The 21456-nt window shown below is 43.8% G+C and overlaps 1 long non-coding RNA gene across 4 annotated transcripts in view; it reads right to left on the reverse strand.

Moving 5' to 3' along the window:
• The window catches only part of LOC125442346, a 55615-nt gene that overhangs the window by 25967 nt on the left and 8192 nt on the right, over positions 1–21456 (reverse strand). Inside the window, exon 1 of one of the 4 annotated variants that reach the window (XR_007245983.1) lies at positions 21066–21440. The exons of 2 other annotated variants lie outside the window; for them this stretch is intronic. This is a non-coding gene — a long non-coding RNA (uncharacterized LOC125442346). Of the gene's footprint in view, positions 1–19711; positions 20437–21065; positions 21441–21456 lie in introns of those variants that run through there. One more of the 4 variants, XR_007245986.1, reaches the window with a different exon arrangement.

The following is a 21456-nucleotide window of genomic DNA, read 5'->3' on the forward strand; positions in this document are numbered from 1 at the left end:
GATCCTGTTCCCGATTTTCAAGCAAAAGGGGATTATCACACTGCCAGCGAACAATTGCCACTGATGAAACCACCACGAGGACACAAAGCAGCCAGCCACCCTGACATTGTACATAGATCCATTTGCAGATGAAGAATCTCCCTCCATCTTACAAACTACCCACCTTGAGGCCAGAGGGGGGAGAGGAAGCTCCAGGCACCCCTTCACGGTGCCTGGGTCCAGCCTTTCACCAAAACCCCTTCTCTGATAATTTTTGAACATTATATTTTAATTAACAGGTTTTTAATCGATGCAAGCCGTTTGGGAACGAACTTTTGGAGGGAGACAGTAAAAAGCCAACAGGCATACATAAAATACCAGTTGTATGGGAAACTCCAAAATATCGGGGCAGGGGGGTTATACATGCACAGCTCATCTGCTTCAACTCAAAACAAGTTTAGCAGGTTGCCATGTTTTTCCTGAAATACCTACCTCTCAGTGAAGTGGGGCGCATAGGAGCCCAGTTTGAAGAGGATCTCCGGAGAGCAGATGTCCCTCCCTCTGTGCTGGCTTTCTGCTTGCAAGGAGTTTTGCGCATAAGGGAGCATTCTGGATAGCATCTCAGCTTTTTCCCCACCACTGTTATCCTGCATGTGTTATCCAGGCCTTAGGATATGAAGCTATTCCACAGCTGTAAAAGGGGCCAGGGGCAACCTATAGCACAGGAACATCAGGGCTGGCCGGAGGAGGTAAAGCATTTTTTTTTCTGGTTGCCTCTTTTGACCCTCCCTGTCAGCATTTCTTCCACCTAGGTTTACGGTACTTTGGCAACCAAGCAGCAGAAATATAGGCACCAGCCCTGTTGGATCAAACCGATCTAGTCAGGCATGCGGTTTCCAACACTGGCCAACCCAAAACCCTGGAATAGTCTTGGCCTTGGCCTGTCATTGCCCACATCAGTACTATTCAGAGGGATTTGAAAATGAAGGTTCGACAATCCTCCAACGCCATCTTAATCAGCGGCCATTGCTACATGCATGAATTCCACAAGGCAGTTATTTGGTCACTGAAGAAATACTGGTTTCTGTCTGCCTGAAATTGACGCTGTCAAATTGATTGGAGCCCACCCCCCACCCCCAATCCCAAGTTCTAGTACCATGTTATGGAACAGGCAGCAAAAAGTATTGTAAGTCCCCATGAACCACAAAGAAGCCATGGTATATATATATTTAAATCAATCAACTAATTAAAAGTCCAGTTCAACATAATTTTATAAACTCCTATCATGCCCCACACTATAGAGAAGAGACTTGGCAGGGGAGGGGAGGGCAGCAAATGCGTGGGTGGAGGAAAGTTGGATGGACAGGAGAAGATTCCTCCTTTTTTTCTGAACAGGCCAATCAGATTCAAATAGACTGCATGGAATGCTGAAGGGGGTGTGTGAGGAAATATTAACTGTCAACAACCAAGGGACTAACAGAACAATTGAGTTTTGGGGGGAAAGGGTACAGTGGTGGCGAACCTTTGGCACTCCAGATGTTATGGACTACAATTCCCATCAGCCCCTGCCAGCATGGCCAATTGGCCGTGCTGGCAGGGGCTGATGGGAATTGTAGTCCATAACATCTGGAGTGCCAAAGGTTCGCCACCACGGGATAGGAGAAATCCTGGACTACACAGCGAGTCCACTAGGACCTGGAGGTTGGGATTTGAAACAGGCAGGGTTTGGATGATGTTCCTCAATAAAACAGTCAATTGTTAAAACTGTCTAGTTGTCTTAAATTTGACGCGTGAAAGAACCAACATTCAGCCTAACGCACCTTCCAGCCCCAGTAACTACACCAACTATCAGGCTAGAGCGGGAAGACATTACTGGTCCCACTTAAAAACTAAACAAACTTATGTATTTTGTTATATATGTTCCTCTCATGTTATCCTCATACAATACAACACATTACACTTAGCAGGACCCAGAGAAAATGGGTCTTGATTTGTAGCTGATGTGCTTGCTGTCCTGTACAGGAGTAAAGCATCCTGCATTTGTGTAAAATAAGACACACTATAACTGCCTCTGAACATCTCTTGCCTTGAAAACCCTTTGGGGTTGCATAAGTTGCCCGCAACTTGATAGCACTCTTCACCACCAGTAAAAAAATCCACATGCGCCTAAAGTTCAGTGGACCTGGTATATTATTATTACAGGATGGTATGTGGTGAGGAGGGTGACAACTTTGCAGTCTGAGGGACTTCATACTGGTAAAGTGGAACAAAATATAATAACAGCCTGGATCAGGGGGTGTGGCAAAAGTCATCTCCACTCTAAATCAATTTCCTACATTACAAAAGTGCAGGAGATCTACATCCCAAGATTCAGTCACATCACCACCACATCTAGCTAAGTAGTCAATTTAAACTATGAACATGAACTAAATTATGTTAGGAATTCATGAAATCTTAAGGAAATGTCAGCAACCTAAAAGGCCCTTACTCAAAATGGTAGTGGCTGCCTGTGTTTTCACACAGTAGGGGGGCATGACTTAACATACTGTGGAAATTCACCTTTTCATTACTATCTCTACCATCAGTTCTCTACACCAGGTAATAGGTAACCAGTGCCGTGCCAAGCCATTTTACTCAACCCTTAAGCCAGTCCTTTGCCCAAGCTACCAAGGCAAACTACTGAGGTACCAGCAGCACTGTTGAGATGGGCGTACTATAAGATCCCACAACACCTCTCAGCCCCTTCTACACATGCAGAATAATGCACTTTCAATCCACTTTCAGTGCACTTTGCAGCTGGATTTTACTGTGCGGAATAGCAAAATCCACTTGCAAACAATTGTGAAAGTGGATTGAAAATGCATTATTCTGTTGTGCGGAAAAGGCCTCAGACCCACATAGTCACCAGCAGGTCTGGGGCCAGCACCCAAGGTGAGGGCAGCATCCCTGGGGACCTCAGATTGTTCCCAGTGTGTTTGGTCAAGTACAGAATTCATCTTCCCCTTCTCATTTTGTCAGCACACCTTCACAGGTAGATGTTACAGGGGTTTGTTTGAGTTGTCCATCCCTGCTATATACTTAAAAACCAACACAAAGTGGTCATTCTAAACTAGGTTAAGAGTAGTCAGTACAGAGCAAATGCATTTGACTTATTCCAGATAAGTCCACTTTAATTCAAAACAATGTGAGTTTTGTGCATATCTTCAACTCTGTTGTCTTTTAGCCAGTCTGGTTCCCCAATGAATGTCCAATATCATTAAAAATGGGCCTGGGCCATCTTCCAAACCCTCTTTTTTTTTAAAAAAAATTATTTTGATACTTCTTGTTATTTTTCTCCAGCAGATTTAAATATGTGAAATGGAAGAAATGGCTCCTTTGTTTAGTCATACATATATATTATGCATTCCACACCAATTTGGTTTTTGCCATTTGGCGGTTTTGGCCGGCTGGTGTGAGGTCCTTTGAAGTTGGTGCTTTCCCTAGCAAACTGTTCAGTGGTGAGATGGGGGGGTGTCTGGATTTTTTGAGAGGGGAATGCATTTGGTAAACAAAAACAAGTTTGTTTAAATTGCATTCCATTAAGGGGGGGGGGAGCAATTGACATAATTTATTTGAATTAAGCTTCCCAAGCAAATCAAGTAAGAATGCTGGTATTTTAGCCAACTCCAGCCTGGGCCTACACAGCCTTTGATCCACCAAACTGATCACACCCTGGGCCAGCCACAAATGTATTTATTTATCTGATGTAGTATTTACAGGGAGGGAGGGGGAGGGGTGGGGGAGGAGCCAGCAAAGAAAATCATAACCACCTTTCAAGTCAACATCTTTCAAGTCACAACAGATTAAAACATTAATATTACTTCACCCTTATAGCACCACATTACATCCTGCTGTAATCCTTGTAAGCCCTGCATGGTGAGGGAGTAGCTTCCATAGTCACCAATTTATGGCAGAAATTAGATCTGTCCTAGCTATAGATTTGTTTAGCTATAGTAAACTAATATAGTAGGCTACCCAGAACAGCAGCAATTGCATCTTTAAAAAGACATTAAGTGTTTTTTTAAATAGGACAGTTCAAACCAGCTTTGGAAGGTTGAAGTAAAAGTGCAAAGAGGACTTCTGGAGGCAGGGAATTTTATAAAGTATGGTGTACTATGGCCGAAAGGCCTTACCTTAAGTCCCCACACCTGTATTGCCTAAGGTTGCCAGGTTTCCCTACAGCAGATCTCCCACCAAATTTGTTCATTGCCCAATGATATCCAAAAAGCTGGGGGAAGGAGACTGTGGGTGGAGCGAGTGCTGGCGTTGGGATACTTCTAGTGATGTCAGGGTGCCAGTATGACACCAAAATACTAGTCCTCACCTCCAAAATGCTTTGGGAGGGAAGGGGTTACAAACTGCAGCCTGGCAACCCTAATGCTGCCACACAGAGCAGGACAACAGATGAATATTCAGATAGCAGAACGTGGATGGAGAAAGTCCTCCAAGTAAAACTGCCTAACTCTGTACAATATGCTGATGACATCTTCCTGGTTTTGATGCTTGCCTGGAACTGCAAAAGTGAAAAGATGGTACAGAATAAGGTTCCCATCCTCCAGACAGGGCTTCGAGATCTCCTCAAGATCACAACCGATCTCCAGACGGCAGATCATATGACTGCTTCGGGTGGTGGAGTGGATAGTTTCACACATTCCTGCTGAGCTTCCTCTCATCCCCAGGCTTTACTTCCTCCAGGAATTTCCCAACTCAGAGCAGACATCACTAGTAGGCCACAATCTACAGTCAGCGGTCTATATCCAGCTGAGTAAATCTCTACTCATATTCCCCTGTTCAAGCACAGTGTGTTTCTGAAATCCTACTATTTTCCAATTAACCTTGAAATTTTTGGATGTTTCATAAATGGCACATCAGCTCTCTGCATTTACTGAGACAAGGCATGGGAAACATATTCAAGGCTCAAAATGCGACGTAAATGCTTGTTATAGTTTATTCCTATACTATTATCATGTGGCGTAGGAGGTTAAGAACTCATGTATCTAATCTGGAGGAACCGGGTTTGATTCCCTGCTCAGCCGTCTGAGTTGTGGAGGCTTATCTGGGGAATTCAGATTAGCCTGTACACTCCCACACATGCCAGCTGGTGACCTTCGCTTCTTGGAGCTCTCTCAGCCCCACCTACTTCACAGGGTGTTTGTTGTGAGGGGGGAAGGGCAAGGAGATTGTAAGCCCCTTTGAGTCTCCTGCAGGAGAGAAAAGGGGGATATAAATCCAAACTCTTCTATGTCCATACAGATGAATATTAAATCAAATCAGTTTGAATAATACTGTCATCCTTCCCACCTATTACAATTTTCACACTTCCACAGCTCCTCTATTGCCCAATTTCCTTTCTTCCATCCATTCCAGATGGGATTCAACTTGGAAAACAACAGTAGAACTCTTCACTTCTCTGGTGTCCCCACCCCAAACCTCAGTGTTCTTGCCACAAACCATGGCAGCTATTAGTGAGTTACACAGCTGCTTCTTCACTTTGGGTAGCTTTTCATGTTGACACAATAATCAACACAATTTTGTCAGTGGTTATGGCTGCTAACAGTATTTGTTGTTACCATTTAGAATATGCATCAAAAACACAAAACCAGGGAAAAGTAACAAAGATATAGATGTATTGTGTGCAGTTTCCCCTCTTTAGTACAATTTCCTCCGGTTTCTGCAGTTAACAGCATGAGTATTTGCAGAAAAGATCTGGATTAGTCTAGAGTATCCACTACCCCAGTTCACCTCTTGCTGTGAAGTGGACTCCCAGAATGGATACAATTAGATTTTTAAAAAATCTTATGCAAACATCAAGGTGGGCCCTTGAATACTCTCAGAATTACATTTCCTCCAGGTTCAATGACCTCGTAATCTAGCAGCTTCAGATGACGGACCTTATGGTATACCATAGATTCGGGGGGAGGGGGGGAAGTCCTAGAGTAATACCACGAAGTCCTAGTGTGATACCACATTACCACTGAACTCCCGCCTCTCCTCAAACTCTGCTCTGCAAATCTCCAGAAATTTCCCAAGCCAGAGCTGGCAAACTTAACTTAAGCATTTTTTAAATTTTTGGATGTATATCCCCCGCCCTATCCCCAAAGGGCATTCCTTTAAAAACAGTTGGGTATGAAATGGTGCCCAAATTTAATACAGACATTATTACTGCCTACACTTATTACTACCAGTACTACTTTATTTATAGTTTGTCTCTCACTGAAACGCAGCAGATTACAAATTATAAATTAAAAGGTGGATTACAAGTATAAGTTAATGAAGTCAATAGTACAAAACGAATAAGCGATGTAAGAGGACTTAAATTACAGATGTGAAAAAAGCATAAATTATTAGACATGATACGCAAAAAATGATATTACATAAGTATAAAGTATAAAAACAAAGGAGAGAGAGTAGGACAATACATACAGCACACAGATAATGCACACTATAAAGAGTTCACTGTCCCATTGCTTTTATAAAACCACCTTTGTGAACCCCATTCTAGTAATACCATTCTGATCTAATAACATGTTAAAACTGAATGCATCATTCTATCAGTAGTACAGTTCTCTACCCGAACAACTTGGATAAGCACTGAAAGGAGGGTGCCCCTACAGCTTGCTCTCAACCTGCAGCATTACAGGTCAGGAAGGTAATAGTTAGTACTTTATTTGTCATGATCCAGTCCATTCTATCGAAATAACTGAGGGATTTAAATAAATGAACCAATGCAAGACAGTATAATTTATGAAGTTAAACATTTCAAACACGTATGCTTTTTTTAAAAAAAATTGCCCAGACTTTTTATGTCATGAGAAAAACATATTTCTGCCTAGTAACCCCCTCCCCTTGTGCAAACTCCGGAGTATTCAGAAGCAAGTCCAAATTTATTCAACAGGACTTACTCCTACGTAAGAGCTCTTAGGGTTATTGCCTTAGTCTTCCAGGACATGATTTTGCTTAGTGTCCCTGGGCACGTGTACAGAAAGAGCTGAACATTACACAATTGTTCCCCGAAGCAGGTAACATTTCTGTAGTCCAAAACACATTGAGATGGCATGACCAGAGGTTTGGAATTATGTTCCTAAACAGTATAAATGTTCTGTTTAGTTTCATATATATGCTTTAAGTGTTCCCACAACCAATCACTGTGAACAGGAAATGCATGAAAAAAAGAAAGCTGTAAACCTAATTTAAACCAGTAATTTAAAAGCTTCTTTTTTTCTTGATTTCAATCACTTTTGATTAAAACTCTGTCCATCCATATGGATTATATCTGCCTCTTGCTACCTCCTAAGTGCACAAGGCAAAGTGTGGGTGTTTACCTGTTTACAACTCTTCAGCCACCTTGGCTGTGATCTGAAAGGATCACAAGGTAATTAATCTTGGCAAAGTGATTTCAAGTGGGTGCTCACAGCTCCGGCTTTACAAGCACTAGCATCTTCAGAGGAGAAGTAAAGCAGCATGCTGAAAATTGGGAAGATGGTGAATTTTTCAAAGCATGAAAAAGCAAGAAGCCAAGCCTGAATCAAGGAAAACACCAGCACGCTCTAGAAGCACATGCTGTATTGACTCAGTGCTAGCTAGAGCACCCTTACTTGCATGCAAGAAGTCCCAGGTTTAGCCCCTGACATCTCTGGTTAAAGGATCTCAGGTAGCACATACTGGGAAAGATTATCCTGTGCCTGAGGCCACAATCTTTCATTTAACCTGAACCAAATTTTCATTTAGATTCGGCCTGAAGGATTCTGTTGGAACTCAAAAGTACACTCAATCCTTTATGATTTTTTTAGTTGGCTGGTGTTGATGAAAAGGAAGCATACTGATACTTGGATTTCCTATTAATGGACTTATGGCTGTCTTTTTTTTGTGTGTCCTAAATTCTTGGGCAATTCCCACATTCTACTATGGTTCTTCATCCTTCCCCCACCCCACTCCATCCTGCCTAAACTTTTCTATGACTAGAATGTCATCTTGGAAAGAGAAATTTTACAAGATCTGTTTTGAATTCTCAATCCAAACAGCTATTTTACATATTTTGCATACTTCCTCATAGTCCCATAATAATTAGCAGCAGTTACAGGCAGCAGTTCTGTTCTGGAAAAATCAATTAAGAGTGATAGCACAATAATTGGATTTCCAAGGTCAATAAGTTTGTTTTAACTTGCACACGTGGATCCCCCCCTTTAAACCTTTTTGGAATAGGTGCCACCCTCCCCTCTTTCTATAATACAAAATAGGATGGCCAGATTTTTATAGTTTTGATTTTATTCTGCATGAATACTTTGGCTAAAACACAACATGAAACTAGTCAGATATCTAGCACTTTTGACATAAACTACATTATTAATATTATAGCATGCTACTTGTAAGCAACATTAAGGAAAAAAATGTTTATCTTTTGTCACGTTCCAGTTCCTTTCATTAGCTGTGAATATAAAAAGTGCTTCACATATACAAATCACAGGAGACCTTACAACAGCCCTGCCAAGTAGATTAGCGAGTTCACGGGATGCAATTTGCCATAGGGACATTTCCACTCACACATTTAGCTACTGCACAAACCCATCTATCTTTGCAATATTCAGTTTCGGCTTCTTAGCACCCCCATGAGATAAGGAGGAGGGCGAGGCTCAGAAAGTGCCATTTGCTCAAAGGCCACCCCCCAGACGTGCACCAGATTAAATCTTCTTGCCTCAGGACCTATTTATTTCACAACCACTATCCAGAGCAAGACCAATTGGAAATTGTAAAAAAATTAAAAATCACAATGCGGTTTGGTTTGCAAGTTATTCAGCAATGCAAACACATGCATTGTGTTTTTATCGCTGCCTTAAATTACTACTTATTTTATACTGTATTTTATATGTTGTGCACCGCCCAGAGCCCTTCGGGGATGGGGCGGTATATAAGTCCAATAAAAAAAAAATAATAATAATAATAATAATAATGCCTATGGCACTATATTATGCTGCTCTTGACTGGGACGTACCAAGTTGCCTTATGCCAAGGCAGGCCACCCAGCAAAATATTTATCCTCTGATTGGTAGGAGTATCCAGAGGCAAAGCAAGTCTTTCCCACTATTTATCCAAGAGCCTTTCTCTGTTCTCAGGAACATCCTGTATCTGGATTGAACACAGAAACGTCTGCCTGCAAAGAACTTTCCTCTGAGATACATACTCTTTATAAGCTATGTGTATAATTGATAAGAGTCCCCATTTGAAGAGTTCCCCTTAACAAAAATTTGCTACATTTTAAAAAAATGGATCTGGCAGCGTTATTAAAAGCATGCTTTAAGAGATGACATATTTTGGGAAAGAGTAAAGGGAGGAGGGAGACATGAAATCTGGTAAGATTTTGATTTTTGTTAGTATGTGGGATACAACATTTTCCTATAGAACAATCCCTAGCTTTGCATCCATAGCTGCTTTAAATAGATTTCAAACTGTCAACACAAGGCTCTCTTAACAGGGAAACTCCCATTCATTTGAATGCTTGTGAATTGTACCCACAGAAAGGTTTTTTCTGGTAAAATACCCAATGATAAGCCATTATTTCTACAGAAACTACCAATATGTTGAATTTGAGTTCAGATCCTACTTCTTTTTATTGTTTTTTTTAAAAAGTTAAGTGTTGTCTTTCTTCATTCTCTTTCAAAAATTTTTTTAAAGGTCTACATTTTTTGCATTCCAACCTTGCCTTCTTAAGCTATCTAGCAAGTTGGTACAAATCCTCCCAGAAAACAGAGATTCTTTCAGCCCTGCAAGAGCCGACCTGCTCGGATGTGTTTGGTAAGGATTCCTAGATCTCCACAAACGCTAAGCTGAAAGCAGTCTCCTACTGGGAAATGTATTCCAAAACAGCCCCTCCATGTTTTTCTGAGTATCTTCCCAGTTTTCTGTGCCCTATGAGGGGATTCTCTTGTAGTATGTCTTTGTCCCTTTAAATTCCTCCCCTCCCTTGAGAATTCTTTAGTCTTTGCAAGTTTCAATCACCCTTTTTTTCACCTCACCAGCAGCATTTTCTTAGCAAAAGCCAGATCTGCATCCCTGAATCCTTTTAAAAAGGAATAACATGCTACTTGAACAGCTCAGATATGTTTTAAAAAATATACAGAGACATACACACACACAATATGGCTTCTCTGCATGAAATTTGCCAGGATTTATTCAGTCTGTCAACTGGGGGAAAAACAAAAGATAGAAAAAGCAAAATGCACTTGAATTCTTATCATCTCTAAAGACATGAGTTCTTTCAATATTTCCTGATGGGTTTATAGCAATCCCACTTTTTACAATTCTGTAGAACCTTAAAGGCTAACAATGGTTTTGTTTCAATGTTGCTTGTCTTCAAGATGTCACTGGACGTTTGTTCTACGGTGCTACAACACACTGCTACCCCTTTTTAATAAAGCTAGGCCTCTCAGTGATGACTAAGTTAGACCAGCACAGAAAAATTCACCTAGAGATTCAGGCAAAAAGTATTTCAAGGGACAATTAACCTGATTTAAGCAATTTTCACTATGAGCCATTAGGGAAATCCAAATACCTCTTCTTCCCAATCCTTGAGGTCTCTTAATAAAGATTAGCCAATACCTTTTTGAAAACTTTAACCACAGTTTAATGCTCACCAGGTAGATTTAAGCATGGTTAAAGGGCTGGTCCCATCTCCAGATCAATCCTGTCTACAGTAGCATTCTCACAACCCTCTGGGAAAATACACTGTTTGTTCAGAAATGGTGAATATTCACTCAGCATGAATTACAACACTAATCATGGCATAGCTATAAGGCAAACACATCAGTTTTGGGAGTGACAATGTTGATTTGGGGAAGAAAAGGATCACAGTGCTCAATTCCAACTATAAAATTTTAGATAACACACACGACCAGGTGCTTGGTCATTTCCCCAACAATTGTATTACCATTTTGAGACTCCCATCTGGAAAAATGCGAGCAGACTACTACCTCGAGGGGATTTTATTTCACTTTTTAAAATTTTATTTTAGGTTACTTGTCAACACATCACAGCTGACCTATGGTCAGAAAAGACCTCAAAAAGGATATCGAAGAGATAGAAAAAGAGATAGAAAAAAGGATTGGAGCACCTTCCTTATGAGGAGAGGCTACAGCGTTTGGGACTCTTTAGTTTGGAGAGGAGACGTCTGAGGGGGGATATGATTGAAGTCTATAAAATTATGCATGGGGTAGAGAATGTTGACAGAGAGAAAATTTTCTCTCTTTCTCACAATACTAGAACCAGGGGGCATTCATTGAAAATGCTGGGGGGAAGAATTAGAACTAATAAAAGGAAACACTTCTTCATGCAACGTGTGATTGGTGTTTGGAATATGCTGCCACAGGAGGTGGTGATGGCCACTAACCTGGATAGCTTTAAAAAGGGCTTGGACAGATTTATGGAGGAGAAGTCGATCTTTGGCTACCAATCTTGATCCTCCTTGATCTCAGATTGCAAATGCCTTAGCAGACCAGGTGCTCAGGAGCAGCAGCAGCAGCAGGCCATTGCTTTCACCTCCGGCATGTGAGCTCCCAAAGGCACCTGGTGGGCCACTGCGAGTAGCAGAATGCTGGACTAGATGGACTCTGGTCTGATCCAGCAGGCTAGTTCTTATGTTCTTATGGTGGCCCCATGGTGTTTTTCAAGGCAAAAAATGTTCAAGATTGGATTGCCATTGCCTGTTTCTGTGTCACAACCCTGTACTTCCTTGGCGGTCTCCCATGCAAATACTAACCAGGGCCCACCCTGCTTAGCTTCTGAGATATGAGGACATCAGGCTAGCCTGGTCTATCCAGGTCAGGGCAAAGTGTGAGTATAAAGAAGCCAAAATCTTAAAATAGATGTGGGGCACATGCCGAGAAAGAAGTGCAGGAAGAGCTTGGTTCTCTTGACAGGTCAGGAGATTTAGTTTGTGGAATTCTCTGAAGATTGATGGTCAGACAGTCTTCCGTTTCCATTGCGGACTTAAACTATAAAAACCATGAAAAGAGAATGCCCTCAGTCTCACTGAGCCCACGATGAGAATACTCAGCACTTTACATGAATTGTTTTTCATGTTACATCCATTCACTAACACAATATTATCTATTTTCAAGAAAGAATGGCTCACATGGGCTGAGGCCCCTTCCGCACATGCAGAATCATGCACTTTCAAAGCTGTCTGAAAGTGGTTTTTGCTACTCTGCACAGTAAAATCCAGCTGCAAAGTGCATTGAAAGTGCATTATTTTGCATGTGCGGAAGGGGCCCAAGGAATTCATGGCAGACATGAAATTTGAACCAGTGACCTCGAACAGCCCAAGCAGAGATGTCTCAAACAAGTGAAACTACATCCCACTTATTTCAATGGAAACAGCTTTGCAAGCATCCATGCAGAGAGAATCCATCTCTTTATTTTTATCAATTTACGTTCTGCCTTTCCAAAAGGCAATTCACTGTAACATCCCTAGCCAAGTAACACTCTTCTAAATTTCATTTCTAGGAAAACAGATTTGAGTCCGGTAGTGCCTTCAAGACCAGCAAGCTCCCAGCCTGAAGATCTTGTTGGTTTCTAAGGTTCTACTGGACTCAGATCTGTTTTCCTAGAGCCCAACATGGCTACCCTTGGAAACTATCTGCTTAGGATGGTTTGTTAAGTATAAGTGCTGCGGGGGGGAGGGGGGGGGGGTAGAGATAGGCCTTCCTTCCTTCTTCCTCTGTTCCAGCTCATCCCCACAAAACCCATCACAGGAAAAAAGGGGGGGAAGCCCCCAAAGAAATTCTATTCTCTCCTGACAAGTTAAACCATCCAGAGTTCTCTTTCCATTCCATCTGGTTGTGTCGGCAGGGACGGAAACAGGACAATCTCCTCCATCCAGTGTGTGCGAACATCCTATGTATGCCCCCCCCCTTTCTTTTTACAGAGAAGGAGTTCTTTTTAACAACTTTATCCAATAACAGGATGGAAGCTGTCCCACAGCCCTTCCCCACCTCAGGCAAACTTGATTCCCTGCATTCCACACAATCCCCCCCTCCTTCCAGTACCCATTTGGATACAAAACTTGGAATGTTACACACACACACACACACACACACACACACACACACACACAGAGAGGGTTTCCTTTGTAAATACACACACTCCAAAAGGGAGCCTTTGCTTCCGAAACCCACTCCTTTCCACCCCTCTCCCTTCCCTTCCCCAGCCCCCTCTTCTCCTTTTCACTGTTAAATTCCTCAGCCAGCCGGGGTCAGAAACAAGCCACCTCTGGAATGCACAACCTCCATCTTCGGAGCAGAACCAGTCTCAGGAACACACTCCTCCCTGGCAGTCACCCCTCCCGAAAGGAGATCCGGTTCCTAGCTCCATTTTTACTATTTTCCGAGTCACTCTCGGAGGCGCAGATTCTTAGAACGCATTGTCTCAATGAATCGCTGAGGTTAGGCTACGATGCCTCCCGAGGAGCCACCACCACCGATGGTACCTTTTACAAGCAGGAAATGCTTCACAGCACACTGGCCATTCGCCACCTAAGCCTCAGCATTTGATTGTGGCCCATCTGGAAACCTGTCCCACTTCAAAACAGATAAAACTGGGGAGGAGGGGCTGTTGTAAGAACCAATGGAACACCTCCCCCCAAAACTGGATTTCCACAGATGCTGCTGGCATGTCTCATTCTCTCACACACACCCCCACCCTTCTACTCATTCTAGCCACAAGTCTATTTAGTCACAACATCAGGAATCAACTGCTGCATTCCTTCCTCCCTTTGGATACAGGGGGAGAAAGGGGAGTCCAGTAGTGAAATTGCTCTTTCAGATGTACAACGTGGAGGTCGCTAAGTTGTAAGGCTTGTACATCCAATTATACAAACAGGCAGAGAAAAGAGATGGAAATCCTGCAGCTTTTCAGTCACAGCCTAATCAATGCTAACATCAGGACTTTGTAATGTATATGCTGCACTTTTTGGTGGCGGGGAGGAGAAAATTACGCAGCAACTAAAAGAGCAATACTGAGACATGTATAAATCTATGTAATTAAGTATTTTTTTCCCAGGCACAGCAAGATATTTCCCCAAGAAGAACTGTTACCTGCCCAGAAGAGTTTATCAGCTGCTTTAAATTTGATTTAAAGGCCAATATGCTGTGGTGGTTAAGGACTGCAAATTAATTTGGAGAAACAGGGTTTGATTCCACACTGCTCCACCTGAGTGGTGGACTCCCCACTCCTTCACATGCAGACTGCTGACTGATCTTGGGTTAGTCCCAGTTCTCAGGAGAACTCTCTGAGTCCCAACTTCCTCACCTGTTGGGGGAGGGGGAAAGGGAAGGTGATGGTGATTGTAAGCCCCTTTGAGACTCCTTCTGGTAGAGAAAAGTGCGTGTGGAAAAGGCCATATTAACAAAAGCAGAACCCTTAACATTACATGAGATTGTAAACAGCCAGTTTTGTTAGAAGGCTGAATGGATAACAAATGGTGTACAGCTGATTAAAAGTCCCAGATTCAAATCCTAACTGGATCACAAACTCCTATCAATTGAAACATAGTCACCAAGAAAATCTGGAGGATAACAAACCTTACAGGACTGCTGTAACAATTAAGATAGGACATGCAAGAAACACTTTCTCCTTTTAACTGCTGCCTGTCGGCTCAAGAACAGAACAGCATAGCTATAATCAAGTCTAAAAGCTATATCATCATCATAGAGCAGCAGAGTAAAACATACATACAGAGTAAAACACACATACAGAGTCTTCCATTAAAATGCATCACCAAATCAGCACTGAACCTCCATAGATGGTACACCATCTGGTAACTTATCTGAAGTTTCAGATTCAAGGCCTGCCAGAAGGAAGGAGGTATATCCTCTGATCTTCTTGGGGATTTTTTTGGAAGATAGGTGCAACAAATACATATCTAAGGGCAGAATGGACAGCGCAGGAGCACTTTTCAACCATTTCAATTTTCAACCAGTCGGGCAACGGCATAAAAGCTCCTGAAAGTGGCACACCGTGGTATCTTTGAGAGGGGCCAGAGTGAAGCCTGTCCTGTGGTTGGGAATCAATAATTTAGCTAGGAAGTTTGACCACACCAATTTCTTCTTCCTGAAGTGATGCTACATAGCATAGCTATGATGATAAAGTGGTGTGCCAAACAAATGGCTGGAAAGGTATTTCAAAATTCCTAGGGGCCAGAATCAGAGTTTTCATAGCACTGGTCTGGGATGCCGAAAAGTAAACAGCAGTGGCGCCCAGCTCCTTCCTAGCATGAAGGTCATATAGAAGCTGGGTTAACTGTTCAGTGGAGTACAAATGTCAGTGCAGAGACATAACTAAATGGAAGACCAGTGATTTTGGGGGGGGGGGGGAAGGAGAAATACCACACAATATCTGATATTTCTCTAGCCAATTCAATATATCCATCTCCAGGCATGGAAAAAGAAATGTTTGGCTCCTTGAACTGGAACAAAAAAGGGAGAAATCAATTCCTAAAGCATTAGTGGACTGTTAGAGAGTGACTTGCAAGCATTGTGTTTTCTGACTTGCACATAGGAGCCCGAACTTTAGAAAAGACATGGTCCATTTCCTTCTGCAAAGGGGGAACACCATCAGGACATCCTAAACTCCAGATGGCTGTGCATTCCAGCCCAAAAGGCAAAATCCACACAAAGATCTAGTTTCCAATATTATGATTCCACCCTCCCCCCCCCCGCCACCCACTCAGCCTTTTCTCTTGTAAATTAACAAATCTGAGTCCTAAAAGAAGAATCCCGTCTTCTCCCTTCCCTCTCGTAATGAATGCCCTTCTCCCTAGCAGCTGTTCAGAAGAATTCCACATCTGCTTCCAGCAACCATTCCAAGTGACAGTCTCCGACATATTGTCATTTAAACGAGATCAATTCTTAAATACGTTGCTATATATAAGCACCAAACAGTCTCCCATGTTTAATAGGGAGAACCACGCAGACTTCGGATCCTTATAGATTCAGTATCTACACACCCTCTCTTGCGGGTTAAGTTTTTAAAAAGTGTTCGATCACTTATGTTGACTTTAACAATAATTCCCTTTTTTCCAGACAAAAACGCAACCCGTTGTCAAAAGTAACCCAAAATGGCAACCAGAAACAACAAAACTTGCAGAGACGTAAGCAAAATCTATATATTCGCAAGGTTCATTTTAAAAGCCCGGAATTTAAAAGCCCTGCTTGTGACTGTGACCCTAGAACACTCTGACCACAACAAGGGAAATAAAGCAGGTCCAAGCAGAGAAAACAGCACATTCTAAAGTGGGTCTTTTCAGTGTCAAGCCTGCAATTACTTTGGCTTTGGACACACACACAACAGCACCACCAGTGGGTGGTGAAGAAATCCACCACCATACACAGCCATGATCATAAAACAGAGACCTCCACGTGAATTTCCCCTTAAAAATATTGTATCTGCAACTGTTGTAAAAACTGGCCCAGAAACATAAAACACATTTTGACTTTTTAAGATTCTCCCGAGTCAGAGGGGAGGCTGGCCTCGCTAAACCGGATTCATTCACCAGCACACAGGGTGCCTGCACACGGTGGTTGGTCGGAAGGAGTCAGGACGTATTAGAACTGGAACCAAATGCTTTGACAATATTATTGCACTGCTTAATTTGTGTAGACAGTAGTGCAACATTGTCAGAGCCGGCGGTCCCAGCAGCCCACTGGTGGCACCGTACACAGCTGCCTTGGCATTCTTTTTCCCTCCTCGTTTTTTTAACATTTCCCAAGGAAAAAGAGGCTTGTCCCACAAATAATGGGGTTAGCTGTTGATCACCATTAAAATGCAACTCAGAATGGGTTTCATATGTATTTGAGACAAGGCCAAAAAGAGGCCCAAAGCAAAACACATTTCCTTCTCCTGCCTTTACTTTTTTATAGATTCAACAAAGCTCTTTAAACATATGTAAGTGAGATATGTGTACAATGTTGTTATAGATTAAATCACACAGAGGGCTGACAAGTATTTCAAATTCCTAGGTGGCAGAAATATTTTAAAAACCTCCATCAAATGTGCAAATTCTCCCTCCATTCCTTCCTATGTTGTGAAAATACCAGGCAAAGTCATGAAACCAAATGAGGAAAGATTATTATACAGTGTAAGCATCTTCTTCATTTCCTTCTGTCCCAGCTCCTCTACATAATTTCAGATAAACAATAACAACAGACATGGGCTGATTTTTTTTTTTGCCTATAAATAGGATATTGACTAGTGGTTTATTTTCTTCTCTTCTATTTCAATAGTCTTGCTTGCACTGAAGGGTGGGGGGGGTGTTGTTGCTGCTGACTGGACCACACATGCACAAAAAACAAAACTTTTTAAAAAGTGCTAGCAACAACACTGCAAGGTGCAAGAGCATTTGGCAGAAGAAGCTTTTCTGCAAATATAGAATATGTGTTCCAAAATGACTGGTTTGTGTGTCAAGCCTCACCAGAAACTCATCACAGCATCTGAACTCACACAGCATCTGGGAAAAGCATCTGCATGCACAAAGACACACAGATGAAACATACAAAAGCCACAGAATTTTAAAGCCAGCCATCTAGGAAGCAGCGTGGTGACCGTCTTAGGAAGCAGAGAACACTGAAGGCCCAATCTGCTGTTGTAGGAAAGGAATCATCGTTATAAAATTTCAACAGAGGCATACATAACATGAAAGCTTGGGGTGGGGAGGAGCGTAATGAGTCATTTCCAAGACATTGGTAAACAAATGAAATAATTCCATGTTTCAAATTCCCTTCGGAATCCTGCGTAGTAAATATGAACCCAAGCACACCACAATCTACAGTTTGTGGGGGAAATGAGGAACTGAAACCCCCCCCTCTCCTGGTTCAGCAACACACCTCTATGCAACAAACCTTATTTCATACCCCTGAGCATAAGTAATACCAAAGAATCCAGGAATTCTATAGTTGGTTGACCCATTTGGAAGAAGGAGGGACCTCTCAGAGAAGGTTCTGTATCTGCTAGCCAATGCCCTTTTAATATTGCACTGCTAATCATATCTGCCAGTAGTACAACAGAAAAAGGGCTCCAGCCAACAGTTGACCTCAGAGAGACTTTCCGCAAGACCCAAATGACTCCTCGCAGGGATGACTTTTCTGCACGGGATTCAACTTCAATACTGATTGAGAGACACCAATAACATCGGAAAGGCAATTCCAGCCACAAGCATGTAAACCCAGTGGCTTTCAAGTGTCTGAAGTCTGCCTAGAATACAAAACTAGTGCTTCTTCCATTCTGAGTATTTTAAAAATTAAGCTATTTGTGTTGAGTAAAAGGATAACAATAAACAAGAATAATTAGATGGTTTCCCCCAAACATTTCTAAGACAGCAGTATAAAACCTGATGCATATTCAACTACCACCCAGGTGGGGAGATGCCAAATAACTTCATCTAGCAAATTTTTAAATAACTGCTTAAATCTGATCAACAATAATTCATGGAGTATTCAGTTGGATGCTTCAGTCCTTAATTTGTTTGCTTAGAAGAAACCTCATTGGTATTGATGAATTTTTACTTTCAAGTATGCATGAACAGAAGCACTGAGAGAGTCTGAGAAAACACTAAAGATTCATTATTTAACTATTATTTATTACCAGATAAGCCTCTCAAATCCTAGCATATATTGCAAAAATAATTGCTTAAAATCGCTGTGCTGATATTGCCCCTGTTGAAATGCTTAAGAATAGAGAGATAAAACAGCATAACAGGAGTTCAAAACAATTTCTGCCACAAGATAGATTTCAAGACTCAGCTTTCCTAATAGCAGCTGAGAAAGTTTCCTCACTGTGGCTTCAAAAAAACAAAGTTAAACCATTTCATTTTTTCCGAACCACTTTTAAAACCAATTTCCTAGCCTCCGGTACAAAATCTCAACTACATCAATTCACTTTTTCAAGTGGACTAAATAATAAAGTGACAACATGGAAGTTGAATTTCTGCACACCACACACAGTTGTAACAGGAGGCAAAATTAGACAGATAACAGGATGAATCCAGATACCATGATTTTAGGTTTTCTGCAAAAAGGGAATTTATTTTGATTTCTCTTGGTGGCAGAAAGATCCAGGCATAACATTGAAACTAAGGCCAACTCTGTGGACATTTAAAAATTAAAAAGAAGGGTAGCAGGATATATTTAAGTGGGGAGAGCCAGGGGTAAGAATGCATTGTTTTGATCACTTCACTAGGGAAAGTTTTTTTTTTAAATTCCACAGCTCTGGGATTGTGATCCTGGACATGGTTGTCTTACACAACTGGGAGACCACACACTGGGGAGACCTTGTACAGAATTGGGGCAAAGTGCAAGAATCCCAGGAGGAGGGGGAACTATCAGGTAGCCCGCCCCTGTTTCTTTTGCAAGACCCGGACACGCTAAGCAACGATTTACTTTTATGAGTCAGAAATATGTAGCCCGTATAAAATATAGTTCTTGCCTGGGCGGGGGGGCGCGGAGGGGAGAGAAGAAACCTAACAGCCCCCCTCCCTTCCACGACTTCCCCAAAGAAGACCTTCCTCTCCAGCCAAAGGCTTTCACGACCAGGCAATAAAACCCGAGAATCGCACCGTGAGCTACTTCCAGGCGCAGGCCGGCGAGGCAAACTTCCCAAGCGCGCACCCCGCCCCCCCCCCCCCAAGCCATCTCTGGACCCCCATACTCACTGTTTGAAAGGGCAGGGGAAGAAATCGGGGATGCTCCTCTCCCCCCTCCCCCGGACCCCTGCATTTGCGAGACCACCTGAAACGCGTCCACGGGCAAAGCAGACGGAATCAACTGGTTGGATCCCCTTCGGATGCCTCTTTTCCAGCTCCAACTTGAGACACGCGCGGGCGGGCGCGCACACACCCGCTCCGGAGTTTATACTTTTTCTAGCAACGTGAATAGCGACCGTGAGTTTTAAAGGAACGAGGTTTGGGGTCCGGCGTCCCACTGCCCGGACTCTCCTTCCTCCAAGCCCTTGCAAGGCGCCCCCGACGGCTCACCGGAGCGCTCGGGGAAAGCCGTCTCCTAAGGTCCAACGGGGGCATCGGTTTGGAGCAGGTATTTCCAAAGGGGTGGAGGAGGGGAGGCATCGAGCCCCCTAAACTCCGAACAGGGACACACACACACACACACACACACACAGCACACACATACAGAGAACGACCGTAAAACTTCCCGCCTGCCTCCCTTCCAACATTTCCTAAAGCCTCTCGAACCGTTCAGTGGGGATTGGAGGGGAAAACCCCAAAGCTCCGGCTTGCTAGGAAAGAGGGCGAGGATCGCGCGTAAAAACCCGAGCCTCCAAAAAGGAAAGGCGTACAAAGGAACCGGGGAAACCACTCCGGGAAAAGACCCGAGCTCGGGAGAGGGACGAGAGAGGCGACCCCGCTGGTTTAAAGTCCCCAAACGAGAGCGAAGGGAGACGGCAAACGAGACAAGCAGGAGGGCGACATCCAACCCGACCCCCTTTGCAGCTTTGAGCAAAAGTCCCATTTCAGATCTGGAAGAAGAACTTTAAAGGGGGGGGGGGCGCGCCTGAAGGGGGTGTGGAAAGGCCACTAGGACAGCACATGGCACAGACTTGCCGCTCTCCCACCCGCGGGCAACACGCCCCGCGCTCTGCTCCCTGTCCAGATTTTTAGGCGAACTTTTTCCTTTCCTTTGGGGAAAGGGGATCCCAACCTGGGGTCGGAGGGGAAGCCTGATCCCGGGTGCTCGCGAGTCCCCCAGCCAAGAAACCGGGGGGCCAGGCAGAAGCGGCATCTTCAACAAGGCCTGCCTGGAGGGGTCTTTCCCCTTCCTCTCCCCCCAACCTCGCCCTCCAGCCTTCCCCTGGCTGCTCCATCTGGTCCCCCTTGCAACCGACGGAGGCAGCGGGGCCACCGGAGAGGGACCCCCGCGCCCCGATCCCCCCCTCCCCAATTTCCAACGCTTTAAACCCCCTTTTGCATGCAACCCCCCCCCCCTCCTGCACCTCCCCCTTTTAGCCTTGAGCTCCCGCCATTTCCGCCCAGTCACCCGGATGCTACTCACAAAACAGCTCCGGAGAGAGAAAGAGAGAACAGAGGGAATCGCGCACCGATTCCATCCACGCAGGCGGGCGGGCGGGCCGGTCCCCCCTCCGGGGGCATTTTATGAATGGGACCTGGCCCAAGGAGGAGGGGCAGAGCTGCTGCCAGGGGGCGCGGGGTGGGCTAGGGTGGGATGGGGGCGGGAGGGAGGGACCAGGAGGGAGAGCCGTCGGAAGAAAGGACGGGCGGGGAGCTGCCTGGGAAAAGTTGGCCAAAGAAGAGCCCAGGGCGACTTGGCGCCCCTCTGCCCCAGCCCTTGGGAGCCTTTGGGCCCCCCACTCTCTTGCCTGGGGGAGGCCGGCTTGCAGCTTCAGGTCAATGGGGAAAATGGGGAGGGGGCCGAGAAGAGAGAG

This window comes from Sphaerodactylus townsendi, linkage group LG13 (genome assembly GCF_021028975.2).
Source record: "Sphaerodactylus townsendi isolate TG3544 linkage group LG13, MPM_Stown_v2.3, whole genome shotgun sequence".
Taxonomy (NCBI): Eukaryota; Metazoa; Chordata; class Lepidosauria; order Squamata; family Sphaerodactylidae; genus Sphaerodactylus; species Sphaerodactylus townsendi.